Genomic DNA, 23,986 nt, shown 5'->3' on the forward strand with positions numbered 1-23,986 from the left:
GTACTTGCGGTGCTTTACATTCAGATGTTATGTTGCATGATGCGATCATGTATAAAGTACCTGATGTCAAACTCAGAGAACAGATTTTGAAACAGTCCAATCCATCATTTGAGCAGGTAGTGCAAATACTAGATCAGTATGATTCTGGTGCCTTCTTGACTCATTAATTTGAGCAGCCAGCTATCTGCCGGGTTGAGTCTCTTGCTTGCGATCACCTCATTCTGCACCGGCGGCGTGCACTAGCCGCTCTGAGTAAACAACGTTCCACACTGTGTAAGCGGTTCACTAAACAGGCGAACAGAATTAAGTCTTGCCCTCAGTGTTATTCACAGCACAAACGCCAAGACTGCCCCTCCCGACAGGCTCTGTGTTATGCTTGTGGTAGAAAAGGACATGTGCAATCCATATGTTTGTGACAGAACAAAAATAAGAATCTGCCCCACTCACAAAAATCTAGACACAAGGCCCATGTCATAAAAGCAGTACATTCCAAGTCTGCAACTAGCAAGCTGCACCAGTTTCATCAGTGATACATCAGTCAAACAAACTTTTTGTTCATTTACTTATTTGTGGGGAACTTGGGAAATTTCAATTGGAGGTGGGTGCCTATGTCACACTGCTAAATCATCAGACATATGAAGAGTTAGGCTCCCCTTGCCTCTCTAAAACTAGCACGCAACTGATGGCTTATAATGAAAAAGACATACCTCTTCTCAGAACATGTACTTTGCCCACCATTTATCACTCACATACACGAACAGTGACTTTTACAGTGTTGCAATCACGCGATTTTGAGAACATATTTGGTCTTGATTCTTATCATTTGTTTGGCTTTAACATTCAAGACAATGTGTTGTCAGCATCTGCATTCAATGCAGAAGACTGCGTAGTTAGCTTGCTAAAAGGATTCCCAGAACTCTTTTCTGAAGTTTTAGGCAAAGCTAACAATTTTGTTGCACATATGGCGCTTAAAGACAATGCTCAGCCAAAATTTTGCCGGGCAGAACTGTTCCCATTGCACTGCAGGACAAATTCGCTGGTGAACTTACAGAAGTGTAATATAATCTAGTTATTGCACACATATCAGCTAGTCAACGGACAAGTCCACTGGTCTTTCTCCCCAAACCTCCAGGTCGCATTCGCTGACTTTAAGTCTACAGTCAACTCACAAACTGTTATTGATACTTATCTACTGCCACAGCCAGATAATTTCAAGGACAGATTAGTTGATGGACACTATTTTTCAAAAACTGGTTTGCGCCATGCATATCTCCAAATACTGCTCGATGAAGAATCTCAAAAAGTGTGTGTAGTAAATACCCATTTGGGTTTATTTAAATATTTGTGTTTGCACTTTGGCAGTGCTTCCACACCCACCATTTTCCAACAGTATTTGGAACAGATGACTGCAAAAATGCCAAACTATTCAAACTATTTGGATGATATTATCATAGCAGGTCATACACCTGAAGAACATATTGCAAATTTACGTGGTTTGTTTTGTGTGTTATCTGATTCTGGACTAAAGTGTAGACCGGACAAGTGTGACTTTTTTAAACCTAAATTGCAGTATCTTGGTCATGTCAAACAGTCAAGGTGTACATCCACTTCAGTCGCATTTGTTAGCCATATGAGACTTGCCAGTTCCTCGCAATATCACAGAATTGCAGTCAGTTTTAGGGAAAATGAACTATTATATTTGGTTCATACCAAATGCTGCACAAATCGCAGCTCCACTGCATCACTTGCATCGTAATAATGTCCCCTTTGTGACTCTTCAAGCTTTCCCGGCAGATATGTTGTAAACAGTCTTCACGGGTTTAATGCTGGATCATGTTGTGCAAATGCCACAATATTTGCTCAGAGCAACTGTCCGATATCTTTAGCTGGTTCAACCTTGCTTGTGGCTAGGTACGACTGATGGTATCCGCACATCGATGTCCCATTTCTAGAACATGCCCACAAAGAATGCGCAGGCCTGGAAATCGTGCATGTGCAATGATTTGCAGGTAGATAGTGTCATACTCAAACATCCACTGCCGAAAATCAAAGAGCGACTCTCCTGTGCGTGCGCTGTATGCTGCATTTACTAACAGTACAGACAGACATTACTCACCAAAGACTGTACTAGAACAATGTTATGATGGGTCTGTTATTGAAAAATATTGATTTTTGCATTGTGATTAATTAGCAGCTAATCCAGGGTTCCAGGCTGTGCTCAGTTGAAATCCCACATCCCTGTTGATGAGATTAGCAGCAGTACAGATATGTATTGCTTCCTTTGTGATGCAATCCCAAAATGATGCCGGGGATAAAACTTCCATCTTTTCATAAATCATGCGATGTCCTGTATTCAGACAGTATTCCGCAATTGTCAACTGCTATTAAACCACAACACTAAAATCAAGATTTTTTTTGATAACAGACCCGTTATAACATTGGTCTAGTATGGTCTTTGATGAATAATGTCTGGCCATACTGTTAGTAAACGCAGCGTACCGTGCGCACGCAGGAGAACCCTCTGCGATTTCCACGTTTTAGTATGGCACCATCCATCCACAAATCACTGTGCATGTGCAATTTCCGCACATACACATTCTTTGCACTCGTGTCATGAAACGGTGCCTCAATGTGCAGAGACCGTCAGTCGTACTCTAACATTCTGATGGCTTAAAGAGTGAGTGTGGGTTATACTGATTTTTTTCTCCAAACCACATTCCACTTCTTCACGAGGTGACTTGGAATTTTGCATCCCTCTTCTTTAAGAGCTAGTTGGCTGCTGGAAAATCTCTTGACTTCCTCTCCATCAAATAGCGATAGGTACAGGAACTCTTAAGCCTCTTACTACTAATAAAATGAGTATACATACAAACTTTCCTTTTCGTCAGTTAATGACGTATTTGACTTTCATGCACAATATAATTCACACTTTCAACATACGTATGTAACTTCCTGTAAGTACCTCGTACCGTCGCACATTGGAAACAAAATGAGTTACAGTTAAAAGAAAGTTGGATCGACTACTATGACTTTCTCAAAATGAATTGGAAAATATGTCTTGCCTCTACCAAGACTGAGCCAAAAGTCTAAAAGAGTAATTTTTCAACTGTTCTTGTTTCACATAACAATAGTCAATGACACAATAAGCAGAGCGGCATAAAAACTCCATGGTTCTTCCTTACACATGCACTAAAACCTCTATGGATTGCCTGACAGGTATTTGTCGGTGCAGTTGGACTGCCGCGTCTACTTTCATCTCATGACTGATTTTAAACCTGTACACACAAACATGTGATGCGCAGTAGGCAGGATTCTACCATCCCACACCCATATCTAGAATATTGTGTGTTCAAGACGGTAGAAGGCTGAGTGGTTCTAGAATTTACACAGAAATTCTCAAATCACTACAGTACCTAGTCATCAGCAAGGTTGAATCACCTGAAGATGTAGGACAGCTGCTCTGAGGAAGTATTGTGGAATTTGCACAACGTGAACTGGTGGCAAACCCATGAAGACTATTTACAATGTCACCTTTGTTTGGACAAATGATGTGAAGCAGCTTTGCAAATACTAAAAGATGCATTGCTCAGTGATAAATGCTTAGTTCATTTAGATCGCGACAAACCACCAGTTGTATTGCAAGTTGATGCTTCCTCTTACAAAATCGGTGCAGTGCTTTCACACAGAATTGGTAATAAAGAGAGGCCTATTGCTTTCACATCAAAAGCGTTGCCTAAAGCTCAGTGTAACTACTCACAAATTGAAAAAGAGGCTTTGGGTATTGTGTATGGTGTCACCAAATTTCACTACTATTTGTATGGCAGAAAATTTTACTTGGTAATGGATTACAAGCATTTGCAGTCCTTGTTTCATCTGATAAAACTGCTTCCTGTACAAACTGCCCAAAAATTGCAAAGATGAGTTTTGTTGTTGTCGTCTCAATACCAGTACTAGATTATGTATCATCTGACAGCTCAACATGGTAATGCAGGCATGCTTTCATGTATTCCAATTGGCCCTGGCACAGACTTTGATGCTTCTGCTGCATTTGTTGTCACATTGATGCTCAGGACTCTGAATAGCTTCAATCTTTTCTGCTGAACTATAAGAAAATTGCACAGGCCACGGACGCTGATCCAGATTTTGCTCAACTACATTTGCACATATTGTCCTCTTTACTTGCATTACATAAAGAACTCTGTGGTGCGCTGATACTTTACACATCAGCATAGCCTCGCTGAAAAGAAAGGTGTGATTCTTGTACAAAATAACAGTGGTCAGTCACATGTACTGATCCCCAAAGCTTTGCAAAAACAAGTGTTGCAGTTACTTCACACCAAGGACACTGGGGGTTGTTCGTACGAAACAGTTAGCATGTTGACACTGTATTTGGCTGGGTATGGACAGCCAAATCAAACAGATGATGTCACAGTGTCACCTATGTGCGGAAAATCAGTCCAATCCACCATAAAAATTCTCTGCTTAGCCTAAATTGTAATCGCCATGGCTATATGTGCACACACACTTTGCAGGACCTTTTTGGAACAATCGTTGGTTGAATGTGTTTGACTTGTATAGTAAGTTCCCTTTTGCTGTTCCAGTGAAATCGACAACGGCAGGTTGCACAATTCAGGTGTTTTCAATGATCTTTTGCCTCGAAGGTTTATCTGAAGTAATAGTGTCAGACAATGGCCCTCAGTTCATTTCAAATGAATTTCAAACATTCTGTGAGCACAATGGCATACAGCATCTAACTAGTGCACTGATCCATCCACAGTAGAATGGCAAAGTGGAACATTTTGTCAGAACATTGAAGCAGCAGATGGCCAAACTTTGCTCTGCACACACCAGGGATGCAGCTGTTTCTCACCTCATATCGTTCGCACCCACAAGATGGACCATCGATGGCGGAATTACTTCACGGCCACTGCCATCAGACGCTGCTCCACCCTCTTCAGCATCCAGCGCCGAAGGAAGGCCACAAGTATCACTTCGTGCCACATGATATTATCTTTTACAGGGTTTTTAGTGGCAGTCTAACAGTTTGGACGACTTCAAGCATTGAAGTATGTATGCAAACTTCCACATCTTTAACGAGATGACTTACTTGAGATGTTCGGCCAACCTTCCTTGCTGATTAGCCTGCCACTGCAAACTCTCTCTCTCTTCTTCTCCGAAATATGTTGCAAGTTACAGGAATTTCTCAAGACTTTTGCCACTTATAAAAATAAGTAGATGTACAAAGTTTCATTTGATTCAACCAACGCTGTATATTTGAACTTCAGACATTTTACAACATCCCACTCTTCACATAAATAAATACTGGTTAGTAAGTCTCTCACATGTCCAAATGTCAGAAACAAAGTTAATTTACATATAAGAGAAGGTAGGCTTAATAACCATGTCCATTCTCAGATGGTTCAAATGGCTCTGAGCACTATGGGACTTAACTGCTGAGGTCATCAGTCCCCTAGAACTTAGAACTACTTAAACCTAACTAACCTAAGGACATCACACACATCCATGCCCGAGACAGGATTCGAACCTGCGACTGTAGTGGTCATGTGTTTCCAGACTGTAGTGCTTAGAACCGCTCGGCCACTCCGGCCGGCTCCATCCTCAACATGAATCTTAATACACGTCCTCCCCTCACCAAGGCTAAGATAAAAGTTTTAATGGTTCTTTTTCAACTATTCACATTACTATAACAATGGTCAAAACACAATTAGAACAGGGTAGCATAAACACTCCATGGTTCTTCTGTCCATTTTCACTAAACTTCCATGGATTGACTGACAAGTACTTGTCAGTGCAGTTTAGCTGCCACGTCTACATTCTGCTCATGATTCATTTCCAACCTGCACACACAAACACGTGACATGCAGTGGGTAGGATTCCACTTTCTTGCAGTCATATCTAAAATATCATGTGTTCGAGATGGTAGAAGGCCGAGTGGTTCTAGAATTTACGTGATAATTCTCGAATCCCTACATATCCCCCACCCCCGATTGAACACGTTTTTTTTTATACACAATCATTACGTACATAATATCACACATAATAACATTTACATTTTAGCAGTATACATTTCTCACATAGGTTTATATATACATCTTCCAAATTCAATAACAACCCTTTGTTTTCTCCAGAGCAATATGAGTGTCTCTTTATTCTATTCTCACTTTATTTTGATATCAAGACCTGAGTATTCATTTGTGATTTAGTAAGCTTGACTAGTATTTAGGAATCGTGAGGACTCTTTCCTTATTTCCAGTCGTAAACTTCAGGTGTTCATGTAATGTTGAGTAATCTATTTTCTGTTCTCATTCTTTGTACTACCTTTTTATTAGTACATACTAGTTTTATTATTTTTTGCAGTTTGGAGGAACTCTGAGCAAAAGGAAAGTGTTCTTTTTGACATTTGTTTAAGTGAAACACAATAATGCTAATTTTGTATAGAATTCATGCTTTCCAGAATAATCGCTATAAAATGTGTGACTTCTGTCACGATACTGTCCCCTTCTGCTAGGATCAGTACCTATACCATACTTGAGGGTTGACCTTATGAGTGCTCTTCCACTCTTTCCATTCTGGTAGGTATGTCCCTTTATAAAACATAGCTGTTTTATAGGCCACAGGTCATCCTATCTCCATGTAGGTACACCTGCCCTTTATGCTCAGTAAATGCTGGGTACACCCCTCTTATCCTTTCTGAATAGGCCTCATGGTTCATTACCCCAGTGTACACTTCTATGTATAACCTAATTAAGTATTTTCTGGTTAAGATATAAATCTATCTCAGACTTCACATTCACTTCTTAATACATAATCTATTTCCTAGTGTTCTCCTCTACTTCTCAAATTATATACTCTCCATAGATAATATGTCTACATACACTATTTAAGTTCCACTATCCTACAATCCACTGATTTTTCTTAAATGACTTATAACGATTAATTCCACTCTAGCTTACGTTCTCTTTCTTTGCTCATGCCTCTTTCTTGTCCATCCCTGCTCACTACTGCTTTATAGTTATTCCACTAACTCACATGCTTTTGTCTCTCTTTGCGTATGAGTTGATCGCCACTATACTTTCTTTATATACACCTCTTCATGTATACACAACGAGGTAGAACTGTCATAGTTTTATATGTATGTACACATGTTCCTATGTACACACATTCTTTCACCTACAACACCTGGCGGTTCTCACATCGCAACAGGTTTTTAGTCTGTAATTTCAATGTTTGTGTATAAGGTTATTCTTGTGTGTAAGTGGATGTGTGTTCATGTAGTGTGATTCTTTGGTGTTCTTATCTAACGATAAAATGTAGGTTATTAGAAACCATGGAAACCAGGAAGGACTTCTTCAGCGATAGAAGTTAGTGAATATGGAAAGAGGGAAAAAAATAGATAGTTCCTCAATTGAGAAGTAATATAGGAAAAAATAGATGTGGTTGCTAAGATCAAAGAAGAGAAAAAAAGATAGCCCCAAGGACGGGAAACCCTTCCCACCCTCCTTCGCCAGGATCCATACCTCCTACCTCACGGGTACTTGAGTGAGACACCAGAGGTGGTTTGGTGTTAAATCGTCTCCTACCGAACGGACATCCCCAACTTCACCCTTGAGGTCCCCAAAGGAAATCTTAGCAATCCTATGGAAACAGAAAGTGATGAAGAATCAGGCACACTTGTTTGTGAGGGTTGTTTGACAGTGTGATGTATGTTTTGTGTTAGCCATGATTTGTGTGTTCTTGTAAACAATGGTTTTATCTATGTTAACCACCCCTTTCAAAATTGATACAAACACTTCCATTTACATCACCTTTCATAAAAGGTATAAAATATTCTATATAAAATAGGAAATTTATACACTATTGTATAGCTTGTTACATGATATTATATTTACCATACATATAATACTTCATTCATTTTATTTTTACGGCGATACTGCTTTCCTCCTTATTCTGTGATTCATCTGGATCATTTTCTACTTGATTGTCATATCCAGTTTTCTAAGCACTAAAATTATAGGATAGATTTTAGGAATAGATGACAGAATAGTGTAAAATTTTAAAGGAATTTGGTGCAGGAAAACTATTTTGGAAGAAACACCGAAAACAGCTTGGGATCTGACGGTTGTCACTCCACCCATTACCACAGAATGTTAATGTCCCTGGGGAATGTATACATTGTACTTCCCCTTCTCTAATCCAATTGCCGGATCTACTAAAAATAATGTCTTGGGATGTTTCATCGTTAGTACTCGATATGGTCCTTCATATCTCTGGAAAAATTTATGAGTCTCTTTCTTTAGCGTCGAGCTTTGAAGATGTCATCAACTTCGTATTGACGTTCCACAGCCTTTTCATTATGTTTACTTACTCTCTGTTGTGCTTTTTCAACTAATTTCTTAGAAACTATTTTCTGATTCACTTCGTAATCAATACTTGGTTGTTCAGACCCATTAAAACACTTAATTATAGGTTCTCTAATAAATGCTTTACCTATAACGTGTAAAGGTGTCAACCCAGTCAATAAATGTGGTAATTCATTTAAAATAAGTTCAAAATCTTTAATTTTTGTTGCCCAGAAAGTATATTTCTCATGACAGTAAGTATGACACAATTTTCCAGTTTCCTTCATCACTTGTTCACACAGGTTTGATGATGGGTTGTAATTAGATATTAGCACCTGATGAATACCTTCCCATGCTAGGAATTCTTTAAATTCATTACTTACAAACTGTGGTCCATTATCTGTAAGAAACCGTTTTGGTTTACCTACTACTAGGAAGTATTGTTGTAAAAAGTGTATAACTGATTGCATATTTGCTTTTTTAATAGGATATAGTCTAACATACTTTTACCAGCACTCTATGATGACCAAAATGTCTGATACTCTTCCCTTTCCTTTTGGAACTGGTCCAAAAAATGCTGCCGCTGTGAGATCATGTAATGATAGGAATAATAGGATACATTTTGTGTTTTACATGAGTATTATTCTCTTTCACTTTCTCGGAAATTTCACAAGTTCTTATCAAAGATGCTATTCTACGCCCTAGTTTCTTAAAATAATAAAACTTATTCATATGTGTTATTAACTTTTTTATTCCAAAGTGTCCATATCCTGTATGAACATACCACACAAGTGCGTCTTCCATTACCTTCGGAATACATAAGCACCAACGCTGTGATGTTGCGCTCTCTCTAAAATAAGTTATGACCTACAATTTTCCATTTTCATAATTGATCAGGACGATGGATATTTTCTGTTATTCTTTCGGCCATTTCCTTTACTCTAATGTTCGGATATTATACTGACATAAAATAAATGGTAAAAATAACGCTGGGTCCTTCTGTACATTTCAATTCTTTCATTCCTATGGGTAGCCTAAACAAAGCATCAGGTACAATATTCTCAGAATCTTTTACATATCGTATCTTAATACCATACTCCTGTAGGAAAAGCATCCATAGCATTAACCTATTGTGCAATAATTGACTACTCATTAGAAAGGATAAAGCTTGATTATCTGTATAAACGTGGATTTCAGATCCCCACACTAGTGTTTGAAATTTTTGAATGCCCTATACAATTGCCAATAGTTCCTTTTCCATAGCTGTGTAATTTAATTCATACCTATTTAGCCTATGGCTAGTAAAAGCTATGGTTTGGTGTTCTACATTATTTAAATCCCACTCTCCTTGGAAAAGTTTCGCAGCAATACCAGAGGACGTAATATGGGTGATTCTACAAGTGCTCTTTTGATGTTTTCAAATGCATCAGTTGTACCTTGATTCCAAGTCCATGGTACTCCCTTTTTTAATAAACATAAAATTCTCGGGTCATTTAGTTCTTGCCCTCGTATTTAACGTCAATAGTATCTGGCCATACCTAAAAATCCTTTTAGCTGTCTTACATTTTTGGGGTGTGGACATTCTTCGATAGCTTTGATGCATTCAGGGTTCGGTCTAATCCCTGTATCCCTACTATATGACCTAAGAACTTAAGTTCTTGGCACACGAAATAGATTTCAACAGTGTCACCATAATACCTTTCTCGTTAACCCTTTTCAAAGTCTTGCACAAAGTTAAACAATGTTCTTCGCAAGTAGTTGATATTATCAGGATATCATCTACATATATTATAAATCCTTCAATAACTCTCTGCCTAGTGCCTCATCTAACGCACGTATAAATACAGACACAGAGACATTAAGTCTGAATGGCAGTACATTGAAACGATATGATTTTCCATCAAACAGGAATGCTGTATACTTTTTAAGATTCTGTATGTAACTTTATTTGCCAATATCCCACAGTCAGCTCCATCGTGCTAAAGAACCTTGCCTTTTCAAATTTGGATAACAATTCGTCAATATTAATCGGTTTGTCTCTTTCTGTCTCTATATATCTATTCAATGTACGAGCGTCTAACACTAATTGTACTCCACCTGTAGCTTTTTTCACCATGACCAGAGGATTATTCATGATGCTGGAACTACGTTCTATAATATTATTATCAGTCATCTTATTGATTTCATCTATAACTGCTTCCTTAAAACTCACAGGTATGGGATATGGCTTACAGAAGAATGGAGTGTCATCTTTGGTTCTGAATTTACAAATATAGTCGCTGATGTTACCTGGACAGTCGGAAAAAACTACTTCATATTCCATTAAAATTTTATATAAATCTCTCTTTGTTGTTCAGTTAATATTTGGGATTTATTAACTCTATTGTGTATATCAGTTCGATGTGTTCCGGATCTACATTATCGAACTTGGTGACAACTGTGCTGTAGCTGTTAATCACAGACACTGACACTCCGCTGTTTGTTTTTCAATGCAGCTGTTTATCATAAACGGAATCCAACATCTACTATTCCCTTTACCAAAACAAAGATTTTCGTAGAAGTTTAAGATGACCTTAAACTCTAATAACCAATCTAAACTAAACAATACATTCCTGTTAATATTTTCTACTATCAATAGTGTTTGACAAAATAGTATACCTCCAATATGACAGTTCACCTGAGTTTCATATTTCACAATTTTACTTTTCGTTCCAGTTATCCCGACTATATATACTCCAGTTACTGGCAATAATGGTAAGTGATGTTTATTTTGTATCGAGTTAAAGAATTCTTTGGATATGAGTGATACTTCACTCCCCAAGTCTATAAATATGTTAATCTCGGAAGTCTTCACAGTCCCTGCTATTATAGGTTGTGGGTTATTAGTATCTAAGCATGGTTCTTCAAGCAGCAACCATTCCTTTGTAGGTATTTTGTGGATAAAGTTAACACACGTATACCAAATCAGGCCTCCTAGTGTATCTCTACAATCTGGGCCCCGGCCCTGAATACAGACTGAACCATGTTTTCCTCATTACCACTCATTACGGGTTGATTACCGAAACGAGGTACTACATTTCCATTCAACGTTTTGTGGTTACTTGGTACAAATCCTTGGAAGTTACTGGATTTAGATTTGAAGGTGGATGCTTCTTTTGGTAATTGTCATTAAAATGCTGCTTATTGTACTGATGTACTTTTGCGAGGTTTACTTCATGTTTTTTGAAATTATTTCCATTATTTCTTTTATAGTTCGAAGTTTCCCCTTGGTGTAAAGCTTCATTATGGTCCTTATTTATGGCATCTAGTGCATCAATGAAAGATAACAGTTCCTCTACCGTTTTCCAGCCACTAAATAAGATGTCTTTTCTTGCACAACTGGGTAATCGTCTAATTAAAATTTGCACTAATCCCTCTTCTTCCATTGGCTTATCTAAGTACTTTGCCCATGTTTTTAGATGCCAGTCGAAATATTTCCTCATGGTACCCCAAGTATTGATGTAATATTTTGGGTCCCACTTTTCCTGTGCATTAGCAGACTAGTATTTCTCTTTAAATTTCTTTTGGAAGTCTCCCTAACAAGAAAAATTCTCAGTATCTACAGTTCCCCATTCTGAGGCCTCTCCTAGTAGGCACCCCACAGGAAATACGATCTTTTTAGAATCTTCCCAATTCTTTGGCAAAGCTTGATTGAATCTTTCCAAAAATGCGTCGGATGAACATCCTCGTCTGGCTTAAATTTAGGAAATTGCCTGGATAATTCTGAATTAGACCCCCCGCCACCACTGTAGATCAGTCATTACTTTACTAGTTAATACTACATAATGTGAAGTTACTCCTTTGTCTACTTTATTCTGGATAAGTCTGAATTCCTGTCACAGGTCATCCACAACTTTCTTGGTATCACGAAGTTCAGAAGATAAAAAGGAGATATGTTTCCAGATGTTACTTTCTCGGAAACTTCCCGATCTACAAGTTCTTCCACCTGTTCCTCCAAACTATTAATATTTATGATATCAGAGTTCACCAATTTCTCTTTGAAGTTCCTTTCCACATTATCCACTCTTGTATTAATACCTTAATTTGCGATTCAGTAATTGGCATTAAGTTATCTTGCTTACCGACACCCTCAAAGTACTCAACCCTTGCTTTACAGCATTGAATTTAACATTGCACACAATTTCAAAGGATCCCAACTTTTCATTAAGCTCTGATTCTACACTATTACATTTGTCTCCAATATTCAATTCTAACCTTTTTGTCAGATTCTGGAAATTGTCATTCTGTTTCTGGCTGAAATAGGTAAACATTTGATTTACATGAATAGTCAAGGAACTAATCAATTCGTCCTTTAAATCTAATTTCAAATTTTCTACTTTACTATTTAAGGCATCAAATTCAGTCTTTGCAGCATCCATGCCTTCACATAGTTTACTAAACTCTTTGCTTTGTGAGTCGACTTTGGCATTTAGCAAACATAGGTTTGTCGCTTGACTATTTAGAGTTTCACTCTGGACATTTAGAGTATCCCTCTGAGCATTCAACACTTCACTATGGGTACTTAGTTGAGAATGTACTGAACCTAATTTCTCACTTAAAGTTGCATTTTGAGTATTTGAAGCTTCACTCTGGGCATCTAATTTAGAATTTAAAGTTTTGATCAGATTTACTAACTCACACCAGTCTGGTCCTTCTTTGCTAACTCTCATAGCCATGAGTGGTTCTGAAGTTTCCTTGACTTGCTGTATGTTATCCATACTACTATAGGCTTTAGACCTTGTAAGCATTTAATGCTAATTGTAATTGTATGTTATCCATACTACTATAGGCTTCAGACCTTGTAAGCATTTAATGCTAATTGTAATTATACTAAATACACAGTAACAGTTCACTCCACAGTATTCTGTCACACTTCTTATTACAGTAATTAAGTTCTGTTTCACGCTCACCCAGCATAGAGTTCTCACTGCATAGGTGAACAGATGTGGAAGCAGGGCAGCACCAGTGAACAGCAACTCGTGCCGGCAAAATCGTATGTTGGTTTCCACGTCTGCGTCCTCACGATGTGTGTGAGGGCTGTATAATCCCTGCACTGAATCTTCTTTGTCCGACTGTTCTAGGAGTATTTCTTCTTGGTCTAATACAGCGAGATTTTCCTCTTATTATGCTCGGTTACTAAAGCAATACATGACAGATTTTTCTCTTGTTGTCATCTTGAAATTCCTCTTTTCTTCTGTCCTCTCATGGTCATCATGTTCTAATGGTTTGGACGACTTAAAAGTGTTGAAGTATGTATGCAAACTTCCACTTCTTTAAAGAGATGACTTACTTGAGATGTTCGGCCGACCTTCCTTGCTGGTTAGCCTGCCACTGCAAACTCTTTCTCTTCTTCTCTGAAGTATGTTGCTAGTTACAGAAATGTCTGAAGACTTTTGCGACTTATAAAAATAAGTAGACATATAAAGTTTCATTTGATTCAACCAATGCTGTATATTTGAACTTCAGACATTTTAAAAATCCCACTCTTCACATAAATAAATACTAGTTAGTAAGTCTCTTGCATGTTCAAATGTCAGAAACAAAGTTAATTTACATATAAGAGAAGGTTGGCTTAATAACCAAGTCCATTCTCAACATGAATCTTAATACACATCTTCCCTTCACCAAGGCTAAGAAAAAAGTTTTTAATGGTTCTTTTTCAACTATACACATCACTATAACAGTGGTCAAAACACAATTAGAACAGAGTAGCTTAAACACTCCATGGTTCTTTTGTCCACTTTCACTAAATTTCCATGGATTGGCTGACAAGTACTTGTTGGTGCAGTTCGACCGCTGCATCTTCATTCTGCTCGTGACTCATTTCCAACCTGCACGCACAAACATGTGATGCACAGTGGGCAAGATTCCACTTTCTCACACTCATATGTAAAATATCATGTGTTCAAGATGGTAGAAGGCTGAGTGGTTCTAAAATTTACACAGAAATTCTCGAATCACTACAGCAGCAGACGGTGGGTGCAAGGCACTTGCATGTATCTTCTTTAAGGCCCAGTTGGCTTACAGCGCCGCCATCAGTTTCGCATCTGTCATGTACATGATGATCTTTCAGTCTCTCTTCCCCCAGATTCACGGATCCAGAGGACAATGTGGCCACAACAGCCACCAGAGGGTGTCATCACAACACTGCAGGATGACCCAATGGAGATGGAGCCTTCGCCTCCTCTCATCCTACCGATGGATATGGACCCACCCACATTGCAGCAGTCGCTGACTTCTTCATATGGTTCATGGCAGCAAGAGGTGGACGCGTACCATTCTGGTCATTTTCTGCGGGAACGCTTCCGCCAGACTACAGGCCAGATGGCGGGGTATGGCTGGAACCTTGATGTCCCCTGCAGCCACAGCTTACAGGCCGGCAATGAGCTCACACTCCTGCCTTCCCCACCCTGGTCGCACTCCCTACACAACAATGGTCCGTTACTTTGTGGGGGAGGAATGTTCTGACATAACTGCAAGCACTGGAATGAAGATGAAGAACAACAGAGAAGGGAAGGTAGTGAAATGACATCGGCCAATGGTGTGCTGATCAGGACCGCACCATGACAGGAGTGGTCTCTACACGAGGAGAATATAAGCGCCACTCCTGCCAGCCTTGGCCGCTCAGTATACAGACAGTATTAGCACATTTGTAATAAAAACTATTACTGTGATTTTGCTTGAATTGTTGTATAGCATTCTGAGAATGCAGCATCCTTTAGGCACCCTATTCGAGGTGAGTGGGCAAGACCCCACAAAACTTTTCCTTGGAATTAAAAATGTTGTTTCAAGCCTCATAATGGCATTAAAGTATTAATGATATAGCAAATATCATTACTGCTATTATACACTCCTGGAAATGGAAAAAAGAACACATTGACACCGGTGTGTCAGACCCACCATACTTGCTCCGGACACTGTGAGAGGGTTGTACAAGCAATGATCACACGCACGGCACAGCGGACACACCAGGAACCGCGGTGTTGGCCGTCGAATGGCGCTAGCTGCGCAGCATTTGTGCACCGCCGCCGTCAGTGTCAGCCAGTTTGCTGTGGCATACGGAGCTCCATCGCAGTCTTTAACACTGGTAGCATGCCGCGACAGCGTGGACGTGAACCGTATGTGCAGTTGACGGACTTTGAGCAAGGGCGTATAGTGGGCATGTGGGAGGCCGGGTGGACGTACCGCCGAATTGCTCAACACGTGGGGCGTGAGGTCTCCACAGTACATCGACGTTGTCACCAGTGGTCGGCGGAAGGTGCACGTACCCGTCGACCTGGGACCGGACCGCAGCGACGCACAGATGCACGCCAAGACCGTAGGATCCTATGCAGTGCCGTAGGGGACCGCACCGCCACTTCCCAGCAAATTAGGGACACTGTTGCTCCTGGGGTATCAGCGAAGACCATTCTCCATGAAGCTGGGCTACGGTCCCGCACACCGTTAGGCCGTCTTCCGCTCACGCCCCAACATCGTGCAGCCCGCCTCCAGTGGTATCGCGACAGGCGTGAATGGAGGGACGAATGGAGACGATCAGAGTTGCATCTGCCTTGGTGCCAATGATGGTCGTATGCGTGTTTGGTGCCTTGCAGGTGAGCGCCACAATCAGCACTGCATACGACCGAGGCACACAGGGCCAACACCTGGCATCATGGTGTGGGGAGCGATCTCCTACACTGGCCGTACACCACTGGTGATCATCGAGGGGACACTGAATAGTGCACGGTACATCCAAACCATCATCGAACCCATCGTTCTACCATTCCTAGACCGGCAAGGGAACTTGCTGTTCCAACAGGACAACGCACGTCCGCATGTATCCCGTGCCACCCAACGTGCTCTAGAAGGTGTAAGTCAACTACCCTGGCCAGCAAGATCTCCGGATCTGTCCCACATTGAGCATGTTTGGGACTGGATGAAGCGTCGTCTCACGCGGTCTGCACGTCCAGCACGAACGCTGGTCCAACTGAGGCGCCAGGTGGAAATGGCATGGCAAGCCGTTCCACAGGACTACATCCAGCATCTGTACGATCGTCTCCATGGGAGAATAGCAGCCTGCATTGCTGCGAAAGGTGGATATACACTGTACTAGTGCCGACATTGTGCATGCTCTGTTGCCTGTGTCTATGTGCCTGTGGTTCTGTCAGTGTGATCATGTGATGTATCTGACCCCAGGAATGTGTCAATAAATTTTCCCCTTCCTGGGACAATGAATTCACGGTGTTCTTATTTCAATTTCCAGGAGTGTATGATATAAAGGAAGCTATAAACCTAAGCCTGGCTTCCTACAATGATATACATATGAGCGTAAAGTATGCGTTAGCAGGGTGTACATGCAGACAAGAAAAAAAGAATTCCCGGATTTCCCAGTTAAAAATGCACTTTTTCCCATGTGAAAGTGCACTTCTTCCTAGGTGATGATAAGTGACAGTATAATTCCCTTCGAGCTGTAAAAATATCAATCCTTTGAATGGTAAAGGTTTTATACATCAGTGTGAAACTTCACAGAATCAAAAACTTCACCAAAAGAAAAAAAAAAAGAAAAAAAACGTTTTGGAAAGCTCTGATGTGCAGCAACAGTTATGCTGCATATTTTCATATTATGATACACTGCATATGTTTGTATTTGTATTATGCTAGTATAGATTTGAAACAGCACGTTAGTTTCCAAAGCACTGAAATTGAGATTGAAATGCATTTTTGTAAGCTAGTCATACCTCATGTCACATGATTTCACCAGCCAATGACAGCAGATATTCAGAGCATAGGACACGTAGCATAGTCAGTCACAACAGCAACATCATTGTTAAGTAGAGTGAACACGCAAATAGGAAAAGTTAATGGTTTAAATTACTGTATATAGTGTGGCTACAAGAAAAGTTAAGCTTTCACATATAATATTGGTCTTCATTGCGTGTGTTACACTTTAAGATACATCACACAACTGTGCCAATAAAATTTTAAATAATGACATAAAAGTCTGGTCTTCTGTGCAGTAAATTCCTCTAAGTGGCTAGTCCTCAATGTGTTAAGTTTTAAATGAGAATCAAACACTCTGTGATTTTAGAAATTCATTGAACATTCGCACACGTAACATGAAACATCTTGCGCAAAAGGAAATTTACTTTGAAACTAACACTTTTCAAAACACCATTTTCCTGCAAGCTGTCAGAAATAAGTTTTGTTTTAGCAATTGCTACAGAGTGCCAGAGAACACGTGGGGAGCTACGACGATGTAGGAAGCCCATATGTTCATACATATATAGTGTTAAGAGCTCTTACAAGACATCATAAAAGCAACAGAATACTCCAAGAGCATTGGAATTTCTAATACCATAATAAAATGTACAATTCGGCTTGAAGTGCACATTTTTTTTCATATGTTCAGATTCAGAATAAATGGGGCCACAACTTGATATTAAGATTTCAGTGCGGTTTTCTGGGTGCAAATTTTCTTGGAATACCAATACTGTATTATCTCCTGTTTGGTTCTTTATTGTGGCATAATGAAATACATGCCAGGAGACGAAAATGTGCACTTGAAATTGAGTGAACAGTTGAAACTAGCTAATAGTGCAGAATAAAACACTTTGTTTATAATAAATTGACTGCCTCTGGGGAAAGATTAATAAAAGCCACATTTATATAGCAAATCGAAAAAAATAACTTCACTGTTCTGAAAGTGATTGACTGCCAAAAACATGGAAATAAAATAAGTAAGAAAACTGAAATTAATATGTGTTAGCCTTCCATAATTGTGTAAATTTATTTTAATTCATTTGATAGCTTCCAGCCACAGAAATAGGCTTTGTTTGCATTTGATGTGAGAAGCATAAATGAAGAGGAAACATCAAAATCACTATATGTAAGCACGGCTTACGTGGATACCAACCCTCCCCACTACAACCCAGACTGCTACGCGCATGCGGCAATCTGGCAGCTTGGGTGCGCCAAAATATTTTTCAGGGTACCATCTGGCTGCTTGTTGCTAATGCTGATGAGTAGATTTTTTATCTATCCAATTAAATAATTTTATCTATAATTTATTGTTTTCACTGTTACATATTACGTACTTCAAGCTCATATGTACATCATTCTAGGAAGACAGTCTTTGGTTTTATAGCTTCCATTAAATCTTAAAATAGCACTGATGATTGTTGCTACATAATTAATACTTCAATGCCACTATGAGGCTTTAAGCAATATTTGTATTTGCGATGGAAAGTTATGTGGACTGTGTACCACAATAACTATTTATAACACAGCTATGACGTAATTATTTTTTACAAACAGTATATTGTAAGCATTATTTTAAATTGCAATTAGTATTTTAAAAATGTATTACCTTACAACACCATTGCTATCCATTTCACCCTTTATAACCCCCCCCCCCTTCCAACCAACTTTTCCTACGTTCCATTCACCTCCTTTCTTTCTCAAATTAGGCTGTAGTAATAACTTTAAGATTGTAATAATAGGTTTATACACTGAGCATTACAGTTCATTGTCCTTTTTTACGTGATTGTAAACACAAATAATTTTACATGGCAATATTTCTACATCATAAATAATCTTGGGTTAGTAGTTAATGTCTCCTTCACCTTCCTGAAATTTTAAATCTACAAATGTACATTTAGTACAGCTATACTCTGCAAACCACCATAAGTTGATGGCAGAGGTGCTAACATTATATAGTACGTATCGTAAATATATATATTTACTTTTATGAATCCATTATTACAAAATTTTATGGATATACATTATTACAAAATGAGCACCAATATTATGGTTAATCCTACTGGTAATTCATTTCATTTCATGCACTGTAAATAGTATCACAATGATACTCCATCGATGGACACTATACCATAGCAACTCTTGATAACACAGCTACACTGTACTTACTGTAATTATTTTTTCATAAACAATGCCACCTAGCCTACACTATTATATCAATGTTTATTCACATGAACAACTGTAATTTCATATTATTCATTTTATTTTATTATCTCATCTATGCAATCCTTTTACAGTTTATCCTGTGTGTTTGTAATTATATTACAAAATGGGGAATGTATACATCAACTACTGTAAATGTTAACCATATGTATGCTGAAATTGTTTTTTACAAGTAAAGCCATCTATCTTGCTGTTAAGTACAGCACATGTGTGTTAAATAGGGCAGTTAGTTGTTTGAACAATCATAATATGATATCCTACTAGTTTTACTCTTATTTCATTTTTAATCTTTGTGTAATTTATTACACACGTCTATAAAATTACAGTATGTAAATGGTAGAAATATTGCTACCCCTGCACTCTCTTGTAGCTGACATCACTTGTGACAACACATAGTACCAGTAATTAATTTGCAGTCATCTGTTGCTCACATGATACCCCGTATGTTTTGTACATGTAGTGATTTTAATATGGAAGGCTTTTATATATGGCAAGAGGTCCCTAGATGCTTCAGTTCTATTGTGGATTCAATGTAACCATTTGTTTACTAATAATACTATGTATATATTCCACTCAGCCTTCAAAAATGATGTGTAATTAACACGTGTGGGGCAGCTTTTCAATAAACAATGTGGCTAAGACAATCTGAAACTTTTAGGGGAACTATCACGTTGGAAACGGAAACGCTGTGTGGGTAGGGCCTCCCGTTGGGTAGACCGCTCGCCTGGCGCAAGTCTATCAGTTGACGCCACTTCGGCAACTTGCATGTCGATGGGGGTGAAATAATGATGATGATAAGGGCAACACAAATCCCAGTCCCTGAGAGGAGAAAATCTTCAGCGACTTGCCTGTCGATGGGGATGAAATAATGATGATGATAAGGACAACACAACACCCAGTCCCTGAGAGGAGAAAATCTCTGACCCAGCTGGAAATCGAACCGGGGCAGTTAGGCATGACATTCCATCTCGTTGACCACTCAACTACCAGGGGCGAACAAAAGAAACATTACTGTTGTTATCAAGTCAGATGAGATAACCATATTAAGTAGAACAGATGTTAAATTTATTCTGTACAACAGCCGAAACAACACAAGTATTTTCTGAGAAATGTACAATAACATTCATCTCTAAAATTATGTTTTTATATATGACATCAATGGAAATACCTTCTTGAATGAGAAACCTGGCAAGACACATCAACCAACTGTGGTACTCCTTCGGTGAGTTGAGTGCAACACATGCTGAAAGTTGTTGTTCCAGAAAGGTTATTGTGCATAGAGGCCCAACATTTGCTCCATTAAGAAGGCGACTTGCTGTAGACGAAATCCTGTAGAAGGCAAAATGTTTTTGTTGAATGTAGATTTTTTTTTTTTTTTACCAGAAGACAAAGTACTGTTGATAATGTGAATAACTCGACAACATCCAGCTTTATAATACATTAATATATGGATAAAGAACAGATATATTACTCCAGATTTAATATGGAATCAGCAACCATTCTAGTACATTATAATAGTTAATTTTTACTTAACTTCAGTAATGTAGCTGTCATGGGGTACATAACAGCTTTTAAGCTCTAGTTTAATGAATGCAAAAGTATAATGGTGAAGGCAGTATCTAAGAAAATAAATTTCTCATATGATGTGTTACATTAATTACTTTCAGTTAAATCACATAAATAAACTTAACTTAAAAGAGAAATTTATGAGAGACTAAAAAATACATCTCACTCTGGCCTATAATGTGAAAATACGATTTATTCACCACTTTTTATCACATTACGGACAAAATTAAAAGCACTTCTTGAATGTGGTGCGATCGAAGTTAGTGTTCAATGATCATGATACGCAGTGGAAAGGAGTTACAATAAGTGGTTAAACAATGGAACTTAAAAATAGGCATTTTCTCTTATTAAAGTATTTGGACAAAGTGCATGGTGTACCTGCATCAGCTGTAAAGATCATTTACTCACAGGTAATGAATTTTAACTAGGGTGAATATAGACTGAAGATGAAGCACACACTGGATGTTCAGCTGTAAAAATCCTTTATTAGTCAAGATAGCAAGTACAATTTTTTCTTTTATTGGTAAATAGTTTTGGCTATCTTAATTAGCCATCTTCAGATCTGTAATATGTGGGAAACTGAGTCTAAGAAAATAATACAGTGTAAACAATTAATATAAAAACATTCTAACACAAAGTGTGTACCAAAACCATTTTTTTATTTAGTGTAAATCACCACTTGGCAAGACATATCATCATAATTTTGTTCCAGCTGCACTGCTAATTATATAATCTGATGCCTTTAAGACAAATTTAAATCGTGACACTATATATAATATAGTATACTAATATGTGAAAAAAAGTACAAGTTAAGATTATGAGTGTTACACAAGTTTACAAGATTTTTGAGTGCCATTTATAACAAAATCAAACATTCTCCATATGTGCATAACTGACATCCATACGTTATTTTGAAGGCACAGTATGACGGCGACTATGTTATATGAGACTTCCATATTTACTGTGGAAGTCTATTACTAAGTGCACTCCACATGTGAATGTAAACATCACTGGTTACTCATGACACACGGTATGTGTAAACAGGTAAGTACCCACGCCATAGCAGGCAACAGGAAGAAGACCAGCAGGCACCTTGTGTCAGCGCTTAAAAGGAAGAAAGTTCCATCTGAGGGCACTGTTGACAGGTGTTGAGCATACTTGCCAACAGAGCATATTTAGTAACAGACTTACACAGTGATCACAAAAGTCTCATGTAATGGAGTCAACATTACACATTTCATTTGTTCTTGTGCTATGTCTGCAGAGTAACATATGGATGTCAGATATGTTTGCACTATGCACACATGGAGAATGTTTGATTTTATTCCTTTACATAGCACTCAATGATGTTGTAAACTTAGGTAACAATTGTAATCTAAACTTATACTTTTTTGGCATATTTATGCACTATATCACATACATCATCACAATTTAAAGACATCTGACATAATTACACACCACTGTTCCATTAGAGTATATAATAAGTAACACAGGTTAAACAAAATTATGACAATGTGTCTCGCCATTTGGTGATGTATACTAAACAAAAAATTGAGGTGGAACAAACTTTTGTCAGAAATATTTTATATTAACTGTTTATATAGTATTATTTTCTTAGATGCAATTTTTGTTGTATTGCAGATCTGAAGGTCATTAATTAATGCAGCCAAAAATAGTTGTAAATATAAAAACTTGTACTTGCCACCTTGATTAATAAATGATTTTTTTGAATCCACAGCTTTCAAAAAGCACTTTTATTACCAGGAATTTCAACAATTTTTTATTTATTTATTGGTGGAAGATTTGGAAGTAATCTTCATCACTTATATTTCAGATCAATGCTGAAGAGCTTCAGAGGCATACTACACTTTCTTCTGAAACCAACTGAAAAGTAGAGCTCCATTAAAAGTGATCAAAACTTCATGTAAGAAGTGGTCCACCACTACAATAAAAACAAAGCTTACATTTCAATTGTTGAACAAATCAAAAGTCAGAAAGTTGATGGGAAATACATCTAATTTTGTTCTATTTTTGAAATTTCAGCCCTCAACTGATTTCTCGCTCTTCGTCCACTGTTTAAAGGCCCACGACAAGGAAGAGATTCACTACTGTAAATGTGAACTCCACAGGCTCTACCTGAACATTTTTTAAACTGTAAAAAGTAAAAGAGAAGCTTCAACACCACTGTAATGCGCATGTAGTTGAAGAGAAGCTAAAATAAGAAATATGGTGCACTGCTATAGAAATTAAAATGAAAATTATAGATTTATAAACATAATAATTGAACAAGTGGTCTAAACAGAGAATCTATAATTTATAAGCAGCTGCACTAGTAAGTTGAGACAACAAATTTCAAATATTCAAGGCAGCTACAAAAATTGTAATCCAAGGTATCAAGTTTGTGTAAAACAGGCTGATAGCAACAAGAAGAGGAAAGAAATAAGAATAGATGATGCAAGGAAGTCCCACCAACCCCTGAAACAGAACAGATAAAAGTGTATGATAAGTGAAAAGCTGCAACCAATTTAAAAAGCCAAGATTCACATTTAAGAGTACTAATAATAAACTGAAGGTTTTGTGACGGCTCCCAAACCCAAGGTCTTCGGCGGTACTTTTGGGGCAGCCACCACAAATTTTATAAAGCATGGTTAGTGACCAGGATGTAGCTATGTCTGTTGGCCAAAAAATAATTAATGACAAGAATTGCACCAGCTAGAATGAAGAGATAACTTATCTGTATTTCTGACGAAGCGTACACCAGCAATAAAAGTCCAAATAATATCCAAGAGTAATCCGTGTACTGAGCCTAGTCGACTACAATAGCAAATATCACACTGCAATGGCTCTGCTATAAGCTCCACGAAAGTCTAGCAATAGGCAATCGACAATAGACTGTCCGTCTCAGGGCCAACGCTCCTCCTCATATGCAAAAGGTAGAGGGCACTGCGGACCCGAGCTCAGCCATGGTGCGACCTCTTCCGATGGCTGTGACACCCTGAGACGCCGACGGCCACGACAGGAACTGTGGCCAGCGATATCACAGTCAGGGCGCGAGTTGGTTG

General features: G+C 38.4%; 1 pseudogene; it reads right to left on the minus strand.

Moving 5' to 3' along the window:
- The window catches only part of LOC126419665 (protein HIRA-like), a 294,055-nt pseudogene that overhangs the window by 10,665 nt on the left and 259,404 nt on the right, over positions 1-23,986 (minus strand).

Source organism: Schistocerca serialis, chromosome 9, assembly GCF_023864345.2.
Source record: "Schistocerca serialis cubense isolate TAMUIC-IGC-003099 chromosome 9, iqSchSeri2.2, whole genome shotgun sequence".
NCBI lineage: Eukaryota > Metazoa > Arthropoda > Insecta > Orthoptera > Acrididae > Schistocerca > Schistocerca serialis.